Source organism: Hippocampus bargibanti, linkage group LG02, assembly GCF_051943395.1.
Source record: "Hippocampus bargibanti isolate YZ-2025 linkage group LG02, ASM5194339v1, whole genome shotgun sequence".
In the NCBI taxonomy this organism is placed as follows: Eukaryota; Metazoa; Chordata; class Actinopteri; order Syngnathiformes; family Syngnathidae; genus Hippocampus; species Hippocampus bargibanti.
In genome coordinates, this window is record NC_142735.1 from 7,226,721 (window position 1) to 7,242,095 (window position 15,375).

The following is a 15,375-nucleotide window of genomic DNA, read 5'->3' on the forward strand; positions in this document are numbered from 1 at the left end:
GTCAAAACAGCAGTTTGACTTTCAAGCAGCACAATTGGGGGAAATAAAGTTCAAATACTTGGTTGTTGAGGTCAAATCGTTTTTTTCCCACATGTGTCACAATGGGCTCGTTACTTTTTTTCACCAAGGCAGATGGTGAGAAGGTATGAGAAGACAAATTGAGAGTCATAGTCAATTACAGAATGAGAAGCAAGATATTCCTCAAATGACTTCCTTATTTTAGAGAATATCTTCATCTAGTCTGCTCAAAAAAAGGATTCATGGCTCATGCATTGTGAACCTTTACTTTGTTGTGCACGTCCTCATAAATTGCACCCAAATTCTTCCCGTCCTCCAATTTGTTCTCATGTGTTAGGCTTGCAGCTGCAGAAGGGGAATGAATGACACGTGGGTATGCTGAACTGACACATCATCGAAGGAGGCTGTTGTGTTTGTTGCGTCGCCTGCGCTTGCGTGTAAACAACAGCAAAAAATCTGGTGTTCCTCCAACACAAAGAAATGTGGAGAATGCATTGAGTGGAGCCTGGAAAATAATTCAGGTCACATCAGAATAAACACAAGACACATGTGGAGTGTAGATGTTGTGTGTGTATAGCTTGGAACGGAGGCCGACACGTTTTCAAAACACTGTGCGCTGCTTGAAAGTGTGCCGGACGGGTCATTGGAGTTTGACGGGAGAGAAACAGTCTGTTGTCAGCTGCGTGGAACTTATCGTGTTTGACTCCCACTTCAAGAGGCCCCTGTGTTTGTATGTACTTTTGGATCTGGCGGAAAACGGGAACTGAAGTGAGGTGCTGCGGAATATCTGGCAAATTTACAAGAATGAGGCGGCCAAGTAATAGATCATCCCCCTTTCTCCCCAAATAACAGTGACTTACTGACGGAAATTAGATAAATAACTAATTATTTTTTGATGTTTTGATTATTTCACAGTATTACTGGTGCAAATATACATAGTGTACATAGTCAATTTTAAATAAACAAAACATTTTCTGCTAAATGTTAAGTCCACACTATCAGTTTCAATGTAAACTGCGGCATTGTTTATAAACCTGTCGGGGATGCTAGTATAAACTGCAAAGTTTAATCAAAGTTGTGCGCACTATCACAATAATTGTCACTAATAATGCTGGTTATGTAAGCGCAGCTACTTGCCCGCGCGATATGCTATTTGTCGGCTAATTGCTTCTGTTATCGGTGGCTAATTGAATAGTAAAATGGACTCATCAGTCAGGAGTCCTATTGATGTGACGTGTAAATTAACATTAACAAAAATAGATTGGCTAACATTTCCTGTCCCACATAATCCGCTTCAATTCCAAGCCGCGACTAGCAGTTATACTTACACATCGGCGCTTTGCACTTATGCTCCTTTCTTCTCGTCGGCTCCTCAAGCCATGCATCCATCCAGCCGCATACAATCCAACAGCACCGACCTTTCCGCTGAACAAAGCAATGCTGTGAAAATGCTGCCAATTTCAGGCACAAAGTGCAAACGCACCGGGGCAGTCTGGCAACAACAGTCAAATGGCGCAGACATTTCTCCCAATCAAAATCGGTGCTGGTACACACGTACTGCTGTGAACTCCCAACCACCCAGCACAGATTCTTCTTTGACGAATGCCGTGGCTAAAACTATTGAAAACAATCCATATCAGGTCCACACGACATAACCATGTGACATAACAAAATACAAAAACAACAAAAAAACAAGGGGTTTTGACCTTTGCCCTCCCAAGTGAGCCTCTTGCCTCCTTTTTGCCCCCCCCCCCACCCCCATCGCAGGTAAACTGTCGAGAACCACCAGAGCTCATGGTGTTATGGTTCATTAACTTGAATTCAGTATGGGCATTGAAGGTTCAATTTCTACTTGACAATGATGTGAATGGGGGTCTTAAAGCTTGATCGGCGAGTAGTCCAGGTCTGGGTGCAATCTGCCTTTAACCTGAAGTTAACAGAGATCGGATCTAGCTTGCTGTGACTCTTATCAGAGGCATATAAACAGTACATGAGAAAGAAAACTTTGTTTATTGTGTTGCTTGTGTAAGAGTATACCTTATTTATACAATGCAGGCATAAATAGTGTATGTTTGCTTAGGGAGCAGTCTAATGAGACCTCATCAGTGGTCAAAGGACACATCGTCAGTGATTCTTTTTCATGCCAGGTGTGAAGCCCTCAGATCACCCAGGAAGAATTTTAATGCTCGGTCCGAACAGGGCCGCAGAGACCCGGCAAGTGTTTTGGGATATTGATCTTGATTGAGACGAGCCAACTGAGAGGCGCATAAATGACAGCTGCTGGTCGCTGCTTCCATTCCTTCCATTTCATTATGCAGTCTGCAGTGCTTTATTCACATCCCACTCGGCTCATTATGTCCTGCAGCAGTCCTCAAGGCAAGTACGCGGAGGTGTGCGTGCCTGCCTCACCTCTGTGCAGTGGGGACTTTCTATTTGGGCCCTATGAATTTCAGCAGATGGCGCTCTGCAGAATTCTCTTAAATTGACTTTTGCCATTCCTTATCGAAGTACAGAAGTGCAGTTAATCGAAAATGAAATTATTATTATGATTGTTATTATTATTGTTGGTGTTGTTATTAGGTGTCGTAGTAGCTGCAGTAGTGGTAGTACCTGTAGTAGTAGTGATCGATGAAAAGGTTTCTTCAGCCATCATCTGTACCGGCCGATTTCCTGAGTGCCAAACGTCTTCCCAATGCCACAGTAAAACGGCACATTGTGTTGTTGTGGGAAGCCTCCGGCCTGATCACAATCTTGATCTCTTTCCCTCTCTCTTTCTCTCTCTCTCCTATCTCCTATCTCCTCTCTCCTCTCTCCTCTCTCCTCTCTCCTCTCTCCTCTCTCCTCTCTCCTCTCTTCTCTCTCCTCTCTCCTACCCACAAATTTAGACAGATTTGTCTAAATAAGAATAAATAAAGAATACAAGAGCAAAATGCCTCTGGCTGAGAGCAGGGACCAAGCTGAGAGCAGGGACCTATCATAGCAGATTCAGGCACCGCCATGTCTGGACAGTAGTTTATATATATATATATATATATATATATATATATATATATATATATATATATATATATATATATATATATATATATATATATATATATATATATACAGTAAAGTCTCGTTATATCGATATCGGAGTCCGAAAAAAAATATCGATATAACCGGGACTATCGATATATCCGACCCTGTTTGCATGGAATTTTCTCCGTGCGTGCATAGAAATAGTATCGATATAACCGGGACTATCGATATATCCGATATCGATATAACGAGACTTTACTGTATATAGTGGCCTAAATCAACTTAGTCCATGTTGTACTTTGAGTCGGACTTTTTTTCTAACTCTTATTCTGTTGGTTCTGCTGGTGTTTAAATTCCATTTGAATTCATATCACTGGGTAAAGGTTATTCGAGATTCAAGTGATTTGAGTTTTGAGTCACATTAAATTGAAAGCACCACTGAAAAATCAGATCCAGCGCCAGAGCTCAGTCTGAAAGGATGGCCATGAAAAGCACGGAGGGGCCCAAATATTATTACTGTAGTAAGATACTATAAATAGCACTTTGCTACATGTATTTGGTGTTGTTTCAACTCATTAGTCTTGAATAGTGCCCTGGCAAGTGTTATCATGCACAATATTTACAATACATAAACATGGGCACAATCTTGAGTGCATCAATGCCACAGCCATATTGGATGTGGCGAAGTGAAATTATTTGTGAAGATACCTTGCTCGTTTCCCTTTTTGAGATACAACTCATTATTCTTGAATTTATGATGACCACTGGCAAATGTTATCACAGACAATATTTACAATACATAAACACAGATGCCATCTTGAGTGCATCAATGCCTCAGCCATATTGGATTGCACGGTGAAATTATTTGTAAAAGTACCTTGCTCGTTTCCCTTTTCAAGTCACCAAATTTAGTTGTTTGGTCACATCCCAGTCAAGCTTTGGTTTTTGAACAGCGATTGCTTCTGCGGTGTAATGCACTATTTGTGCTGTTTTCCCTGGTGTTTATAGAGTTCTATCAGACAGCGCATTCAGCGGATGTTTGTCTTCACTTCGTCTCATTTTGGGTTGTCTTGACTCCAGCACGACAGCCAGCACAGTTTAAAGAAAGTGTCTTAGTTACATATAGCTGTTCTGTGTATTTTGCACCAATATCTTAAAGCACCTATGTCAAGGGGGGGGAATCAACAAATAAATTGCTGAGAGGTAAAACTATTGTGTGAGAAAAGAGCTGAGAGGTAAGAATAGATAATGATGCAGCTGGCGGGTGAACCCTAGAGAATTTTGGCAAAACCCTCTCCACGTTGTGTGACACCGATCACATGGCGGCTCTGTTGTCATGAGACCATGCCTTGGAGGCTCTGCTGATATTGGTGAGTTTGAGATGCCACAATCTATTGTCTTTTGCAGAGCAAAGGTTCTCAATATTTCACATTCCATTACTTTTTTGAAATATCAGTTTTGATTGTGAATCATTGCAGCCATATTGACAATAATATGAACTGTTACAGTGCCCGGGCTATGGTGTCGGGTGGTGATGACTCCTAGTTTTACAGACAATGCTACGCTTACTAAACTCCAGCTTTGCTAATGTGTTTTATGTGCGAGGTGTGTTCATGTCAGCTGTTGAAATGTTTGCACAAATTTGGGCTCCTTTCAAGGCAGCAGACACAGAGAAGGACACTTCAAGGACAACCGACGTCTCCGGACAAGTTGTGTCCATAATTTGTAAAATGGCTTCAAATGACTTCTACTGAGCGTATTTTAATAAGATTCCACCGCATATAGCTATATTTTACATTTTAAAACTCGCTTTGAATATTCAGGAAGTCTTGTTTTTGAGTTGGTGACGAGTCCGTACGTGACGTCATGAAAGGACCGCCCCCTAACCATAAAAAAAGACGCATTGTAGCGTCCTTCCATCACGTCAATGTATTTTGCTGTACGTTTGGTCTGAGAAACGTGTTGCACCCAAAAGCCGCCAGAGGAGGGAGTCCAAGCTCCATATAAGGAATTTATCGGCCTGTGGAAGCGGAGGTGGCCACTGGAGGTCACCATTTTGTGCCTCTTTTCTGATCATCCATTGTTGCCCCAATGTTGCCTCAAGATGGCATGGAATAAATTCTTTAATCGATTGCAAACATGTATGCTTTCCTCTTCAGAACTATTTGAATCATATTCATAACTGGATGTGTAACAAGAAAGCATATTCTCCGAATCTGAAGCCATTGTTTGGATTCCCCAGCAATGCAAGACGTCCTGGCGTGACGTCACGAACTGGGGGCGGGACTTTCTGAAAATGCCCAATTCGCAGCTCAATTTTTTGCAGATTTTGGACACTTTAAGTCATTTTTATTGGTGTTTTGCATTTGACTAAAAATATCATACTGCATGTTTTGGGTATTTTAGATGCTATCAAACGTTTTTCTGATGTCAGTTAAAAAACAAAAAAGTGACGTCGGTTGTCCTTTAATGGCTTCATTGGGAGGTGACGGCACTATTTTGGAGTGGACCTCAACCATTCCCTGTGTCAGTTGTTGTTTTAGCTATTTGCACTTTTGGTGAATTCAACTTCAGCCACTAAAGTTTTTTTCTCAGGTAAATGTTCCACCCGATTTACATGGGCACTGGAAGGAAAGGTGTCAGTAGTCTCTAGAAAGCTCGGCTTGGTTATACAACCACAGTGTTGCCTTTACTTATCTAACCAGCCTTGACTTCTTGCACTGTGCTGATGACACTTGAGTCTGACCCTGCGCTCAAGTTCTGTCACAACTGAACGATTTTACTTTTCATGTTGTAAACTTGGGTCATAGGTAGCACGCTGGTCGACTGATTAGCATGCCGGCCTCACAGTGCGAAGGTGCAGGGTGTGGCCTGCGGTTGGCTGGCATCCGAATTCAGGATGTACACCGCCTTATCATGCCTGTGATCTCTGTGAGGCATCGTCTCCTTTAAATCATGATGACAACCCGTGAAGTTTATCTCTATATGACGGCAATGAGACCACAACATCAACAAAAGTAGAAAACGTCCTTTCTCTCATTCCTCATTAATGAGACATTATAGGGGCAATGAACGAAATTTGGTTGCGAGGGAGCCATAATTTCATGATAAGGCAACTGAAAAGAATTTTGTGTTGTACACGCACAACTAGCTAATGGAAGAGAAAAAAATCCCCTCACCTATAAAAGCCATTTTTGCAATTTCTTCTGGACTAATAGATGAAATATTGAGCCTTGGGGTGAAAATTTTCGTGAGCGCAACAGCCGCTGGCAGTGTCCTATTACCCTAGAAGGAGTGTCTTGGCGCTCACTCGGACATCGGAGAGGGATGACGACCGAGCCTTTTTCTTTTTAACTGCACTTTTACCTTTGCTACTGCATATTCTAATTGTGCGGACTTCATTGACATTTTAGATTACAGTACAAACTGTCTCACTCTTGCGGCTTTCCACTGCAATTTCTACATCACGGATGTGGATTGTTGTCGGGCCTTACAGGTGCTGCAGATTATAGGGGGAGCATAAACAAAAGTGGGGCTGCCTAGCCGGGCTAATTGCCAGCCCAGTAGTTTACAACTAGTGGCCCATTGATTAATTCCAAATAAATAAATAAACAAGCAAACAAACGAATGAACAAAAAAAAAAATATATATTTATATATATATATATATATATATATATATATGTATGTATATATATATGTATATATATGTATATATATATATATGTATGTGTATATATATATGTATATATATATATATATATATATATATATATATATATATATATATATATATATATATATATATATATATATATATATATATATATATATGTGTGTATATGTGTGTATATATATACATATATATATATATATATATATATACGTATATATATATATATATATATGTATATATATATATATATGTATATATATATATATACGTATATATATATATATATATATATATATATATATATATATATATATATATATATATATATATATATATATATATATATATATATATATATATATATATATATATATATATATATATGTATATATATATATATATATATATATATATATATATATATATATATATATATATGTATATATAATGTTTCACAAAGCACTCATTTATACAAAAACACAGATAAACATTCAATTTATATTTTCCCATGACAAATAACTACCAACATGCATTCATCGGCTGTAGTTTTAAGATGTAATATCACGAATTACCACTTGATGGCAGACATGTTTATGTTGCACTTACAAAAGTAGGCCTACTATTTTTTTCACATTTTGAAGTTGAAGAATACAAAATGTGTGACATCAGATGATTTTTGCTGCTGCCTGGCCTTAACTCATTGTAGGTACCTGTCATGGAATATACACGCACAGTACAGTTTGTCTTCACCTTATCAATCAAGTTGTATGTAAAACCTTTCTCAGAGCATGAAGATAGCTTTTAAAATATTTAATATATACGTTTCCCACAATGCTACATGTAATCTTCCTCTCTACTCTGCAAGGCCTGCTTACTTTGTTAAAAAAAATAATTATGCGCAAGGCATGCCACGCCACCCGGGGCCTTTGAGAAGACCTTTAGCTGAGGATGAATGGCTTTATGCCTGTAATATAAATTAAGAGCAGGTATGCAGGAGAGGAGAGAGGATGGATACCAGAACCTTTTTCATGAGGCAATAGCTGCACGCTGACTTTTCTTGGCTACTGATTTATTGCACCAAGAAGGGGAAATGCAGGTTCTGAGACTTGAGAAGGTGCGGTGATGTGTCATGGCACACTCTTCAACAACCGAATTGTCCATTTACAAGAAACATTGGACATATGCCTGCCACTTGAACGCATCAGCTTCGTTGACTCTTTGATGGTTTTGTCATGGGGTTGATGGCGCCCATTCTAGTCACCATCCACTTTTTCAACTTTCCTTTTTTTTTATTTAAACAAAATTACAAAATATCATTTTTTTTAAATAATTAACCGTTGCATAGATTTGGGGAAACTTTATTAGCATGTTCTCAGGTGTCTAATTCATTCTGGGATGATGTCTTGGATGGTTGCTGATCGCATTGCTGCCTTTTGCTGAACAAACCAAAAGAACATCAACAAAAAGGAGCCAAAATGCCACACTGCACAGCTTTTGGATGTCAATTTCAATCCAAGGGGAATCAAGAATGTGAGGTACGGCTCCAAAGCTCATTCTAAAAACACATTTCTGAAAAAAATTATGAAAGGGTTATATATTTAAGGTGGAAGTAAAGGAGTGGGTTCCGTTCCTGATAATATGAGATAAGATACAATACAATACGTATTGATTTATATAGCGCTTTAACAACAGCTGAAGCTGTAACAAAGCGCTTATCATGGACAGCTATCATATACAGGAAATAAAGCAGTCACAACGATAGTAGAAAGCACCAGGGAGTGGAACCAAGATCAATTCGGAATCATGCTGAGTCGAAGATAAATATTTGAGTCAAACAATAAAGAAATTCCCAATTCACTGCAGCAAAGCTATGAAAGCAAGAATTAAACAACATATCGGAACCGTTGTAAAGCCGCGCTGCCATCTGAAGTCGAATTACAAAATAATACAACACAAGAGTAAGGTTAGGATTTGTTAGGTGGGGTAACTGCGGATACCCAATCCTGAAAACTCAAACCACAATTTCAAATACAATTCATCACACCCTTCAATTTCAAGTGAATCTTACTCTGACTACCTGATGTCGCATCCGCTGGCTGAATAACGTTCATCACTGTAATTTTCATTTATGTATCAAAATTCTTATTTCATAATTTAATGGCTAGGATCCAGGTGGGATGGCATAAAATGAATTTGTCCTTTGATGATATCGCTGCTGTGTTATAATATTCACCATGTCATAAATAACCATTGTATTAAAATGCTCTAGCAAAGCTCGCAAAGTGCATGTTTCCAAGGTAAAGTCTTTGTGTACTAGTAATAGTTTTTCCATCTGACAGAAAATCGTACCTGGAACTTACTTTCATCACTTTGCTGCTGTGAAATGTAAATTTGTCCACTGCGAGACTCATAAAGGCAAATCCAATCCAACATCTGCTGTCCACATACGGAAGACAATGAATCATTTCCCCCATCTAGTAATTATGAAAACAAGAGCTCAGTAATCAATGAATCACTCAGGATGATCTCATTGTTTTATTTTGAATTATTTTGTAAGTTAGTGTGACAACTTTGCACATCCGAGAGCTTTGCTTGTCCTCCTCCAGTTTCAAGCAATGCATTCATCTCCCGATAGAACTTGTTATGAGAATACAACTAAATAAACCGGTCGTGAGCCTTGTGACCTTGTGATTTCTCTCAGCTTGCTGTTGGCGTCGCCTGTTCAGGAAATCTGGAAGCATCAGCAGGCCCGATTAAAAAATCATGAATCATTTGGGCCAGTTCAAAATTTCAAACAGAGCTTCCAATAAAAATTCACAGAAACCTGCACTTCCCTCACATGTAAATGCATCATTGGTATTGCAGAAGATGATTAAGGATCCTTATGTGCTTGATGTTTGACATTGGTGTTAAATACTTAGTCGGGTAAAGTTCCCCTCTGAGAGGTTGACCATGAAACACATTTACAGTAGTTACCGAATAACCACGGTTGACTTCCATTCATCCATTCATTCGCCACCATGAATCGCGAGAAAGTCAACTGCAAAAGGTGAATGCATCTTTTTATCTGATACTATAGCACTCACCGTCGCGCGCGCGCACACACACACACACACACACACACACACACACACACACACACACACACACACACACACACACACACACACACACACACACACACACACACACACACACACACACACACAGACGCACACACGCAGACGCACGCGCACACAGACAGACACACACACACACACACACACACACACACACACACACACACACACACACACGCGCACACACGCACATACACACACACGCGTCCAAGCACACAAATTTGCGTGCACCCACACCTTCCAAGTTTCCATGGATACCTCGCGGGAAGTAACAGAAATCTCAAGGACAGGTGTGTTTGCAAATGAGAATCGGTCGGTGATGTAGAATTCTTATCAGCGATGCCATCCCCACAATAAAACATATCCACACAAAACCTTGCATTTTGCAATTGTTGTGAAATGCACTGCATAAGTAAAGCTTTATTATGAGCCATCCGAATTTAAATGTGATGTGACATATGCCAGCACTGATAGAAAAAGTCAGTTTGAAATGTTTTATATGCGTAATAAATGGCAAAGAAATGTATTTTGTGGATGTATGCGGTAGCATGCAAAATGGCACCTGCATTAACTCATTCACTTGAATTTATTCAGGGAATTGAAGACGTCTAGCGCCATTCCCGAATTTGTTCGGGTTTCGGTTTTTCTTGCGGGGACTGCCGACAAATGTCAGACCTCTTGCAATGTTTTTTCCCCTTCCATGAGGGGTAGCATTCCCCTTTTTCAATGTTAGCGCTCACAATATGTGCGTATGTATTGCATTGTATTTTGGACAGCCGCCCTCATTTCAAGCTGAGATAACTCCAGACCCATATAATTTAGGAATTAACTTTTTTTTTCTGATGGAAGAAGAGAGTCTAAGGTTTCTTTCATATGTTGCATTTAATGTTTATGTAGTCCTAAAACTCAATATTCTGTGGGTCCTGCAATTTGAGTGAAAATAACAAAACCTTGGCACTGGAGTGGAGACACTTTTGCACACCTGGCAGTGAATGAGTTAATTATTCAAACTGTTGTTTTAATCTGCATTGAGATTTTTGGGTTGAAGATTTTCTGAGATTTAATTTTGTTGTCGTGTTTTTGTAAAGTGCAGATTTCCATCACACATATTGTCAGTGTTGATCTGTTTGGGACCAACAGGTGGTTTTCTGTTAAAAGGACTTCCGGCCCAACCACTCAGTGTCAGATCATTGTTGCAGTCACAGCTTCTTTTGTTTAGCGTTTTGAGCCTTATTCCCATTGATTTTTATTTTTATTGATTTCACTTTGTTTTTGCATCTGCCATGAAGTTTTTGTTTGTTACTTTGGATTCATGTTGTTTTCAGGACTTTCTTTGTTTTGGATTTGTTTTGGATTGCAAATTTCCCCATTGTGGGACGAATAAAGGTTTTCTGATTCTGATTTATATTTTTCATTGTTTTGTTAATACAGTTTGTCAAGTTCACCCTGCTTCTCCATGCTACCTGCTTTTTGGGGTCCTCCCCCACACTATTCTTGACATACATAAGGTCAATGCAGTACTGATAAATCAACCAAACTACCTGTTGGCCTGAAGTTGCACAGAACTGTAAATTGGTGGGACAAAATAAATAAATGATTTTTACAAATACTTCCTGTAAATAGAATGCTTATCAACTACATTTTGCTTGACTGTTGTGTTTTTTAGTAGATTGCGGATGTCCCCAATAGCAGCCAATATAGTCCCAATATGTGCACTAACGCACGCACAAACATGCACCCACACTGAGCGATGCCAGGTTTGGGCGAGTTTTTTAATCACTCCAGTCTGCTCTGTTCATGGTTCGAACACTTCCAATGGGAGGCACCCAAAAGGCAGCTGATACCCAAAACCACCTCAAACGACTCCTCTTGATGCGAAGACTCTCTACTAAGCTCTTTATACAGCTGTCTGAACTGCTCACCCGACATGGCCGAGGCCCACCAGCCCCTTTTGGAAACCAACTGAATTTGGCATCCAAATTAACATTCAGTGTGGTACTATTTTGGTCCGCAAATGCCGGGTAGCACTAAGGTCGTCGAGAAGAGAAGCAGGCAGCATAGTTAATGACGAGGAAAAGTCAGGGACAAGTCAGTCCACCACTTAGTTTATTTGTTGTTATTCCCACAGAGAACAGAGAATACCATGCATGCCTGTGAGTATTGTTGTTTACTTAGTTTGTATGTATGTGCCACCAGGCATGGAATACTCTGAGAAATATAATCTCTTTACAAAGTATGTCTGTGTTTATAATTGATATTACATGTAATTTGCCTTTTGATCATTTTTAGTATGAGAGTAATCCAAAAGTAAGTGAAGGTAATCAGTCACATTGCTTACACATAATTCTGCTTGAGTTACATAACTGACCACATTTTTTAAACAGGTAACTGTAACCTGTATTGTAATCCTTTTTTAATGTAAGAAGAAAGTCACAGTCTGAAATGTTCTGCGCAAGGTTTTTGTGAGTTCGGGTGTGCTGTTTGTGTGATAGAGAAATTCAAAGTGGAGGGGGGACTTTACCAAGGTCAGCTCTGAGTCCAATTCTTATTCTCTATGGTGATGGACAGGCTTACAGACAAAGGTAGACAGGAATATTCATGGACGATGATCATTGCAGATGAGGTTGTGATCTGTAGCAAGAACAGGGAATAGGTGGAGGAGAAACGAGACAGTTGAAGGTTTGCCCTTGAAAGGAGAGGAATGAGGGTCAGGGCAAGACGGAGTACACGTGTGTGAATGATAGGGACCCAAGTACAAGAGTGAGGAGGATTTTAAGTACTTGGGGTCAACCATCCAGAGCAATGAAGAGAAAAAGTGGAAAAGAGGTGAAGAAGTGTGTACATGCAGGTTGGAATGGCTGGAGAACAGGGTCAGGTGTGATGTGTGATAGAAGAGTTTAAGCTTTGCTGAAAGGAAAAGTGTATAAAACTGGTGAAACCAGCCATGATGTGTGAACTGGAGACAGTGCCACGGAAGAAAAGACCGGAAGCAGAATTGGAGGTAGCAGGGATGAAGATGCTGAGGTTTTCTTTGGGAGTGACCAGGATGGATAGGATCAGGACTGAGTATATTAGAGGGATAGCCATACTACCCTGAGAACGCCCGATCTCGTCTGATCTCGGAAGCTAATCGGGGTCGGGCCTGGTTAGTACTTGGATGGGAGACCGCCTGCGAATACCAGGTGCTGTACATTGGCAGTGGGTAGGTCCTATAGACCTACACGGGTGTAAAGACGACCCCGCCATCCACGAGTCTCCGGAGCCTCTAAGGGGGTCTGGTGGCGAGATCCGCCACCTTTCCGGCAGCTCCTATGGGAGTAAACCCGAAATCAATCCGGTAATGGCGCACCTAAGGCGGTCTGGTGGCGAACTCCGCTACCTTTCCGGCAGCTCCTGCGACCATACTGACCCCAAATTGTATCAGCTCAGCTGTTCCTTTGGTCCAGTCAGCGTGGTGGAGAGGGGGAGCAAGCTGCATAGGCGACAACCTGCTCTCCATAATACACCGCCCAGGCACACTGTCCACCGGGACAGTCATCCATGGTCAGCCATGACCAATGGAGGCCGACGATATTAGAGGGATAACTCATATTAGAGGTTTTGGAGAGAAAGTCAGAAAGGCCAGACTGAGATTGTTTGGACATGTCCAGAGGAGAGAGAGTGAATAAATTGGGAGAAGGATGCTGAGCCTTGAACTGCCAGGCAGGAGTTTATGGATGTTGTGAAAGCGGACATGAAGGTAGCCAGTTTGAGAGAAGATGATGTACAAAACAGTGGTAGGTGGAGGACACCGATTCGCTGTGGCGACCCCTGAAGGGAAAAGCCGAAAGTAATATACTAGCAATAATCTCGGGAACTTTCATTCGGCAAACCTCTGTGTCAAAGTCAAAGTCAGCTTTATTGTCAAATATGCTAATATGCATGACATACAGCACGGATGAAATTGTTTGAACATTTCTGGTGTTTACCTGTTTACTTCTTGTTGGTTTTATGTCAGTTTTACTCTGCCTCTTATTTGGATTACTGGGCCCACAAAAGTGACAACTGCCAACAAGAAGTGTGATTTAGTAAATTTCACTGGATTTATATAAGTTTAGGTAAATTTTAATCAAGTGGGAAATGTTAGATTTAAAGATGTTTTAGACAGTCCATCTATTTTAAGAATTTCACCAGGATTGGGTCTGGATGTGGCTTCTGAAAGTAAGATTCTGTCTCATCCATAATATCCACATGGGTGCGCAGAATTTGTGTGCAAGTCATCGGTTAAGTACTGTACATCACTGCATGCGTGTACAGGACACGCTGAACAGGCTGCTCTGTCCCCTTTATAGCACTCCATACCATATGTCAAGCGTGCAGAGAGAGTGTGAGCTCTGCTGTTGTGTTATGCTGTGCTTATGCCCATTCACTATTATCATGTGGCAAATAAATGCCGCCCCAGACCTCAACCCCCATTGAAAACATGTGAAAGAGGTCGCTGGATTATTCAGAGAAATTAGGCAAAGTATCATCAGCAATCTCTCTTTTTGTATTTTTGTATCCTCCCGTGTTGTTATCTCTGTGGTTGTCAAAAGGGGATTGTGCAAAGAATTAATATCAGGGTTACTCTTATCTTTTTGCACATTTACAGTATACAGTTGACATTTGTATTTTGCTATGCTTAGAATATCTTGTTTTCTATCCTTTCACCCCCCCAACCCCTTTCAAATTGCTGTTGTGGACTGCAAATTTCCCCATTGTGGGATGAATAAAGGTTTTCTGATTCTAATTCTGATTCATGGCACACATGATTTACTGCACTCGAAGATTGGATTCTCTCCTTTTTTAATAAAAAAATGTTGCTCCAATGTTTAGTACCGAGTAGAGTTTATCAGAAGCCAAAGCACATTTCTTCAGTACCCTTGCTAATAATAATGGAGGTCAGTGGATATTAAACCTTGTGAGGAAAATTTCCATTATACATTTATCGTACTTGGAAATTAAAAGAATCAACCCCTTTTCACTAATTGGTTTACCTGTATTTATTATTTATGTAATTATTTGTTTTCCTCAAGTTATGTTCTTTTTAAACTTTTGTAACCATTATTTATGACCATTTTCATCATATTTTTTTCATTTCCCTACTTTTTGAACACATTCAAAGTTTTCTGATTACAATTCATTGCAAATGGTCTAAATTCCAATCGAATGACAACTCTAGCAAAGGAGACTGGTCGGAGAAATCCAAATATGTGTCATGGGAGTATGTTTAAGCTGGCGGGACACAGAATGTCTACAAGTGAGTTATGACGAGCCAGCTAGAATGAGAGGAACACATCTAACAGCAGGTAGGGGAGATGGAGACATCCAGGAGCAGTGAGGTGCTTCATCACTTTGGGCTTTCCTGTTTATGACTGCTTCTGTCTGCCCAAGTCAACAGACCAAAAAGGAAAGAAGAAAAATCAAGTCCTGCTATGTGTTTCCTTTTCCAACCTATCACTCCATGATTTGAAATTAATTAAATTTTCCCTTTCTGGTCTAGTCTGCACACGCTATTTCTCTT

At 40.2% G+C, this 15,375-nt stretch overlaps 1 pseudogene; it reads left to right on the forward strand.

Annotated features, from left to right (window-relative positions):
• Positions 1-12,908: 12,908 nt before the first annotated feature.
• Positions 12,909-13,027, forward strand: LOC148901390 (5S ribosomal RNA; annotated as a pseudogene).
• The last annotated feature ends 2,348 nt before the right edge of the window (positions 13,028-15,375 follow it).